This window comes from Mytilus edulis, chromosome 7 (assembly GCF_963676685.1).
Source record: "Mytilus edulis chromosome 7, xbMytEdul2.2, whole genome shotgun sequence".
NCBI lineage: Eukaryota > Metazoa > Mollusca > Bivalvia > Mytilida > Mytilidae > Mytilus > Mytilus edulis.
In genome coordinates, this window is record NC_092350.1 from 36,710,170 (window position 1) to 36,719,769 (window position 9,600).

The following is a 9,600-nucleotide window of genomic DNA, read 5'->3' on the forward strand; positions in this document are numbered from 1 at the left end:
TACCACTTAAAATGTTTTAGAAATTGAAGAAGTTGACATAGTTATATGTTTGACCAAATACCAAAAACATTCCATGGGAAAAAAACACCAAAAAATCAATTTGAAATTTTCAAGTTTTGCATTGACTTTGTAAGTTTCATAACTTCTATTTATATAGTTGATATTGCATCATTATTTGCACTTTGTCAAATGGGGTCATCTGATATATCAAATTAAAGGTCTTAATAAACTCTACTTAAAAATGAAAATTTGAAACCCCCTTTTCATCCCAGGGGGACGGGTGGGGTCATTTAGTGCAAACATTCAAATTTCTCAGATGGTAAGGTTGTCGCATATCAAATGAAAGAACATAAAGCGTACATTTCAAATTTCAAATTGACGTCTCCCAAAAAATGGGTTGGATGGGGTCATTGAGTGCAAAACATAAATTTTCTTTTAAGATAGGGTTGTTGTATATCAAATGAAAGGTCATGATGTGTACATTTCAAATATCAAATTCCTGACCTCCAAAAATTAGTTTGATAGGGTTATTAAGTGCAAAAATCAAACTTTCTAGAACATGGCGTTGTCGCATATCAAATGAAAGCTCATCAACTCTATGTTACATATATAATAATTCCGATCTCAAAAATGTAGGTGGATGAGGTCATTAAGTGATAAAAGTGAAAAGTTTCAGAAGGTATGCTTGTCGTATATCAAACGAAAGGTCGTACAAAGTACATTACGAAAACATCACTTTTACAGGAAAGACCTTTCAATTGTTTTACAAACAATTGAGATACTAGTTTCTTTTTCTTTTTTTTCTTCCAACATTTTTTTGACAGGGCCTCCTCTCCTTTCTGTTAAAATTATCAAGACCAAATATGGACCTTCGATAGACCTCATCATGAACTTTTACCAGATGAACTTTTGTAGGATTTCATCATCCCCTTTAGAAGTTATCTCCCTTTTAATGATTTTTTTCAACATGGCCCCCCTTTAATGTTTTATAAGATATCATGACCTTATATGGACAATAGGTAGATATCATCATGATGTATTACCACATAAGGCTGCATAGGATTTCATCATCCCATTTGTGAGTTATATCCCCTTATAGCAATTTTTTATATTTGCAATTTTCTCAAAAAGTATTAGAGATAGAATGTAATTGAAAATGACAGCATGTACAAGAACAGATGGCAATGTTTATAAACATAAACAATTAATTTGTTACTTACCCTTATAAGGAGTTATTTCCCTTTAAAAATTATAAATAATTTTTGAAAAATTCTATTTTCAGAACTGGAAGTTATAGAGACCTTGAACCTTCACCAATATCTTTAATTCATGTGACCTTCAATATGCACCCAAGGTCAAAGGTCACCGAGTGCAAAATAAAATTACGCTGCAATTTCAAGCTTACATTTTAGAAAAACGATAAGACTTTGCTGCATAGATACAGCGTATAAAATGTTCCTCTCGACAAGCTCTACATTTTATATTATAAGCCCATAAGGGTCCGACCGTCTGTTCAAAAGTTACAACGGGATGATTCTTAAAAGTATAGTATTTTGTGCATATCTTTTTAAAGGTAACAGATATCAACCTACTATAAACTGCAAAGATGATCAGTAATTCAAGACCTTCAATTTGAGGTCAATGTCAGGTCATGATGAAATTTCACCTTGACCTTCACAGTATACTATGACCTTGACCATGTGATATTTGAAAGGTCAAGTGGTCCTGAGTTGAATGGTGCTAGTCCCATGTCTCTACGACTTCCGGTTCTTAAGTTCGGTATTGCATCATATATTTGATGATTACCTGTGACCTTGGTGAACTTTGAAATTGTCCCAATTCTTTTTCTATAATGTTGTCCTTCAACTGTAGATCATTTATCATTTAACAGATTTGAAATATCTATTGTCGTTTTAGAGATAATGCAGTTTGAAGTTTTGCGAGCGGAGGCATGTATTTCTGAATCAACAAGAGCATACCTCTTAAAATGTTTTAGAAATTGAAGAGGTTAACATAGTTCTATGTTTGACCAAATACCAAAAACATTCCATGGAAAAAAACGGCAAAAATTCAATTTGAAATTTTCAAGTTTTGCATTGACTTTGTAAGTTTCATAACTTCTATTTATATAGTTGACATTGCATCATTTTTTGCACTTTATCAAATGGGATCATCTGATATATCAAATTGAAGGTCTAAATAAACTCTACTTAAAAATGAAAATTTTAAACCCCCTTTTCATCCCAGGAGGTTGGGTGGGGTCATTTAGTGCAAACATTCAAATTTCTCAGATGGTAAGGTTGTCGCATATCAAATGAAAGAACATAAAGCGTACATTTCAAATTTCAAATTGACGTCTTCCAAAAATGGGTTGGATGGGGTCATTGAGTGCAAAAAATAAATTTTCTTTTAAGATAGGGTTGTTGTATATTAAATGAAAGGTCATGATGTGTACATTGGAAATATCAAATCCCGACCTCCAAAAATTAGTTGGATAGGGTTATTAAGTGCAAAAATCAAACTTTCAAGAACATAGAGTTGTTGCATATCAAATGAAAGCTCATCTACTCTATGTTATTTATATCATAATTCCGATCTCAAAAATGTAGGCGGATGAGGTCATTAAGTGTTAAAAGTGGAAAGTTTCAGAAGGTATGCTTGTCGTATATCAAACGAAAGGTCGTACAAGGTACATTACGAAAACATCACTTTTACAGGAAAGACCTTTCAATTGTTTTGTAAACAATTGAGATACTAGTTTCTTTTTCTTTTTTTTTCTTTTTCTTTTTTTTCTTCCAACATTTTTTTGACAGGGCCTCCTCCCCTTTCTGTTGATGTTATCAAGACCAAATATGGACCATCGATAGACCTCATCATGAACTTTTACCAGATGAACTTTTGTAGGATTTCATCATCCCCTTTAGAAGTTATCTCCCTTTTATTGATTTTTTTCAACATGGCCCTCCTTTAATGTTTTAAAAGATATCATGACCTTATATGGACAATAGGTAGATATAATCATGATGTATTACCACATGAGGCTGCATAGGATTTCATCATCCCCTTTGAGAGTTATATCCCCTTATACCAATTTTTTATATTTGCATTTTTCTCAAAAAGTATTAGAGATAGAATGTAATTGAAAATGACAGCATGTACAAGAACAGATGGCAATGTTTATAAACATAAACAATTAATTTGTTACTTACCCTTATAAGGAGTTATTTCCCTTTAAAAGTTAAAAATAATTTTAGAACCAGAAGTCATAGAGACCTTGAACCTTCACCAATAATCTTTAATTCATGTGACCTTCAATATGCACCCAAGGTCAAAGGTCACCGAGTGCAAAATAAAATTACGCTGCAATTTGAAGCTTTACATATTAGGAAAACGATAAGACTTTGCTGCATACATACAGCGTTTAAAATGTTCCTCTCGACGAGCTCTACATTTTATATGATAAGCCCATAAAGGTCCGACCGTCTGTTCAAAAGTTACAACGGGATGATTCTTAAAAGTATTTTGTGTATATCTTTTTAAAGGTAACAGATATCAACCTATTATAAACTGCAAAGATGATCAGTAGTTCAAGACCTTCAATTTGAGGTCAATATCAGGTCATGATGAAATTTCACCTTGACCTTCACAGTATACAATGACCTTGACCTTGTGATATTTGAAAGGTAAAGTGGTCCTGAGTTGAATGGTGATAGTCCCATGTCTCTACGACTTCCGGTTCTTAAGTTGTGTATTGCATCATATATTTGATGATTAATTTTGACCTTGGTCAACTATGAAATTGTCCCAATTCCTTTTCTATAATGTTGTCCTTCAACTGTAGATCATTTATCATTTAACAGATTTGAGATATCTATTGTCGTTTTAGAGATAATGCAGTTTGAAGTTTTGCGAGCGGAGGCATGTATTTCTGAATCAACATGAGCTTACCACTTAAAATGTTATAGAAATTGAAGAGGTTGACATAGTTATAAGCTTTACCAAATACCAAAAACATTCCATGGAAATAAACACCAAAAAATCAATTTGAAATTTTCAAGTTTTGCATTGACTTTGTAAGCATCATTTTTGGCATTTTGTCGAATGGGGTCATCCGATATATCAAATTGAAGGTCTTAATAAACTCTACTTAAAAATGAAAATTTTAAACCCCCTTTTCGTCTCAGGGGGACGGGTGAGGTCATTTAGTGCAAACATTCAAATTTCTCAGATGGTAAGGTTGTCGCATATCAAATGAAAGAACATAAAGCATACATTTCAAATTTCAAATTGACGTCTCCCAAAAATGGGTTGGATGGGGTCATTGAGTGCAAAAAATAAATTTTCTTTTTAGATAGGGTTGTTGTATATCAAATGAAAGGTCATGATGTGTACATTTAAAATATCAAATTTCCGACCTCCAACAATTAGTTTGATAGGGTTATTAAGTGCAAAAATCAAACTTTCAAGAACATGGCGTTGTCGCATATCAAATGACAGCTCATCTACTCTATGTTACATATATCATAATTCCAATCTCAAAAATGCAAGCGGATGAGGTCATTAAGTGTTAAAAGCGAAATGTTTCAGAGGGTATGCTTGTCGTATATCAAACGAAAAGTCATACAAAGTACATTACGAAAACATCACTTTTACAGGAAAGACCTTTCAATTGTTTTACAAACAATTGAGATACCAGTTTTTTTCTTTTTTTTCTTCCAACATGTTTTTGGCATGGCCTCCCCATGTTTCTTTTGAAGTTATCAAGACCAAACATGGACCATCGATAAACCGCATCATGAGGTATAACCAGATGACCCTGTTAAGGATTTCATCATCCCCTTTATAAGTTATCTCCCTTTTATTAGTTTTTTTCAACATGGCCCCCTCTCGTTGTTTTTCAAGATATCATTACCTTATTTGGACAATAGGTAGATCTCATCATGATGTATTACCATATGAGGTTGAATAGGATTGCATCGTCCCCTATGAGAGTTATATCCCCTTGAAGCAATTTCTTTCCTTTGCATTTTTCTCAAAAAGTATTAGAGATAGAATTGATTTGAAAACGGCAACATGTACAGGAACAGATGGCAATGTTACTGAACATATATAATCATTTTGTTATTAACCCTTGTAAGGAGTTATTCCCCTTGAAAAATTGTGTACAATTTTAGAAAAATTGTATTTCCAGAACCGGAAGTCGTAGAGACTTTGGACCTACACCAATAATATTTAATTCATGTGATCTTTAATATGCACCCAAGGTCACAGAGTGCAAAATAAAATTAGGCTGCAATTTCAAGCTTACATATTAGGAAAACGATAAGACTTTGCTGCATACATACAGCGTATAAAATGTTCCTCTCGACGAACTAGATGATGAAATTTCACCTTGACCTTCACATTATACTATGACCTTGACCTTGTGATATTTGAAAGGTTAAGTAGTCCTGAGATGAATGGTGGTATCTCATGTCTCTACGACTTCCGGTTCTCAAGTTTGGTATTGCATCATATATTTGATGATTGATTGTGACCTTGGTGAACTTTGAAATTGTCCCAATTCTTTTTCTATAATGTTGTCCTTTAACTGTAGATCATTTACCATTTAACAGATTTGAGATATCTATTGTCGTTTTAGAGATAATGCAGTTTGAAATTTTGCGAGCTGCGGCATGTATTTCTGAATCAACAACAGCTTACCACTTAAAATGTTTAAGAAATTGAAGAGGTTAACATAGTTATATGTTTGACCAAATACCAAAAACATTCCATTTAAAAACAACACCAAAAAATCATTTTAAACCTCTTTTTCATCCCAGGCGGAAGGGTGGGGTCATTTAGTGCAAAAATTCAAATTTCTCAGATGGTAAGGTTGTCGCATATCAAATGAAAGAACATAAAGCGTACATTTCAAATTTCAAATTGACGTCCACCAAAAATTGGTTGGATGGGGTTATTGAGTGCAAAAAAATAAATTTTCTTTTAATATAGGGTTGTTGTATATCAAATGAAAGGTCATGATGTGTACATTTGAAATATCAAATTCCCGACCTCCAAAAATTAGTTGGATAGGGTTATTAAGTGCAAAAATCAAACTTTTTAGAACATGGCGTTGTCGCATATTAAATGAAAGCTCATCTACCCTGTGTTACATATATCATACTTCCTATCTCAAAAATGTAGGCGGATGAGGTCATTAAGTGTAAAAGGCGAAAAGTTTCAGAAGGTATGCTTGTCATATATCAAACGAAAGGTCGTACAAAGAACATTACGAAAACATCACTTTAACAGAAAAGACCTTTCAATTGTTTTACAAACAATTGAGATACTAGTTTGAATGTTTTATTATATATTAAAAAATGGTTATAATAAATAAAATAAATTCCAGTTATGATTAAAAATAAGGTAAACGAGACATTGTTTTGTGTGGGGAAAGACGGCCCTTGTTTCTATTTAATTTTTTTTTTTTGGGAAAGGGGGGGGGGGTATCTTTTGATAGTCTTCATATAAAGAATGATAAAAGAGAACAGCTAGAACATGCAGAAAGGTTGACAATATTGAAATCAATTGTTGTTTATGTAATTTCATTTCCTTAGTTTAGGATTCAATTTGGACCAATGGAAGAGATCTGCATCTTCTAAATCTAAACATTTGATTAAAGTTGATAGTTAATTATCTAAAATTCAACTGAATTCTGTCATTTCACAACAACTACAATATATTTTGAAATCTTGATTGTTTACCACTGAACTGCAGGCTAGGGCCATTTTCCATTTTTTGTGACAGTACTCTTGGATTTTTAATTCTTTTCTTAAGAAAGTGTGGACTGAAAAATCTATTCAGTTTTAAATTTCCATTGATAAAGTTCCCAGTTACATATCTCATCACAGGGATACAGGTACTAATAAAAAACAATATGATTGATGTAAACTGGGTGAAGCTTGTTTCCAAATCCTAAATTTGAAATATTTGTAAATTTCATGAATAAATAGGTTGAAACTGCAACATTTTTAATTTTTTTTTTTTTTACCATTACAATGATTATGTTGGTAGACAAAAATTTAGTTTTAATGGAAGACTACTAATCCAATGAAATGTCACATTTTAAGTGTTTAAATACATTAACTTTTATTTTAGTGGATAATTACTCATCAGTTGAGGTGCTCCTGAATTGGAGGAAGATTCTCAAAACAGAATTTTTACAGAAAATAATCAATAAAATCGTTTCTCTCCCCTATCTCATGTAACCCCACGATCTTTGTTTACTTTGAAAATTGCTGACCTACAAATTAAAGTATTGCATGTTGATGTTTGAATCATCTACAGCAAACATTATTATGTTTAGATTTAGCAAATACCAATTTGTAATTAGTGCACAATCTCTGGGAATGATTTAAATAACCAGTGAAGGATATGCCTGCTTCTGGTGGCATTCCAAGAATGACGTCACTATAAAATACAATGTAGGTTGGATATATTTAGAATATCTCGTCATACTGATTTTTCCGGATTGTAAAAGAAACGTAAATAGTGTAAAGGAGAGCTCAAGATACGATAAGTTCGTTAGAAACAGAAGGGAAATGTGTAAAAAAGTGTTTAAAGTCAAACTATTCATTTCTGGGTCTCCTTCTCTTCAATCTAAGTAAGATTTGTTGGGGGGTTTTCCACACTATAAAAACAAAATGAATGATGTGAGGGAGTGTCACTCTGGTCAACCCCATAGGGGATTGACGGCTTGAAGCCGTCTTTCCCCAAAAATGAACAGTATTCTAATCTTGTTTGATATATGTATAAATTGTGCGCTATCATACACATTGATATTGTAAAATATCAGCGTCGAATGACAGTGTTAATCTCTCTGATGTCGAGTGCGTATTCTTTTTCTATACACAGAAAGACCGTCACAATCAAAATCAAGAAGTAAACAAAGAATCACAACAACACTTTGAAAAATACACACAAAAAAACCAACACGAACTCCATTAAAAGCCGGGAATGAATTCAGGTTCTCCTAAATGGTAAAATCCGATAAACTGCTTATCTTGCTTCACTTCTGTTGTTTTCCCCTTCACTTCAATAGTTTTTCGATAGACGAAAGTAAGTTTGATAATTTTCCTTGGTCATGTTCACGTCGCTAAAAAAAATCTGCTCAGCAGGGTGATATAGTCGAAGAGAAAAACGTAACCAGATAAAAAAGGATAATAGTAATATTGTCACAGAATTATCAAACCTATATTTGTATACCAATTGTACTGAGATGCACATTGTAAAAATTTCTCTAATGATAGACCAACACTGAATCAGAGATGTCCACTGGGGTAAAGCTGATGACCGTAACTGCATTCACGGTCATCCCAAGATGTCGGATGAAAAATTAGGTCAGTTTCTGTATTGTCTGTTAAAGTGTTTCTATATCATTTTCTTTACAAATCATACATTGAAACGATGTAAATTTATAAAAGAATCACTCGGAAATCACCAATTACTCCCGAGAAATGTGCATGAAACGGGAAATTCGATTTGACCCATATATTTCATCTTTTCGTACTATCATTTTTTTACGTTATAAAGTCAACCTGTAGCTTTGATATATAAAAATGATAGAATCTGAAGCCAGATGCTATATCAAATACTTTTGCTTTGTACGTTTTAAAGACAAAATATACACCCAAACGTCTTATTTTCTTCTACCTATAGGATAATACTCTCATATTGATATGTTTATACCAACACGATTAATCATTTGATACAAAAAGATAGTTATATAAACACGGATATTTCTTAGAATTGAGGGTCATATTTTAAAAGTTACGGCCATCATTTACAAATTACGGTCATCTAAAAAGCAATTACGGTCAGCCTTGTTATGAATCGCTGATTCTGTTACGGTCATCTCGATTGTGATTTACGGTCATCTGAGCGATTTTTCCAAATCGAATTTCCCGTTTCATGCACATTTCTCGGAAGTAATTAGTGATTTCCGAGTGATTCTTTTATAAATTTACATCGTTTCAATGTATGATTTGTAAAGAAAATGATAAAGAAACACTTTAACAGACAATACAGAAACTGACCTAATTTTTCATCCGACATCTTGGGATGACCGTTAATGCAGTTACGGTCATCAGCTTTACCCCAGTGGATGTCTACACAAGAAAAAAATATGTCACAATTGTTATGTACCATACTATACTTACATGTACCTAGATATATAAGTTTTCAGTTCCAAATATTTTTTGAAACAATACGCATTCAAATTAAAAAGATTAACCACACCAAATCGACTGCTGCAAATATACCTAAAGAAACAACTATTTTTCATATGGATAAGGTGCGCACTAAAAAGTAAGTTTATTACTAAAACAGTGAATGAAAATATCAACTCAACAATAGAATTAGAAAAAATCAAAGCGCGAAAGCGCTGTAAAGGCAGTTAATTACAGGTTGTGTGTATTTCTAGTCCAGTTATATCATTATCTTCCATAGAACAGAGGTGGTTTGTAGTATTTAAGATTTAGAGTTCTCTTGTACCTAGCTCACCTATATCTATAGTCTACTGTTTACAGTATATTTTCTGTACCTCGCCATGAAATGCAT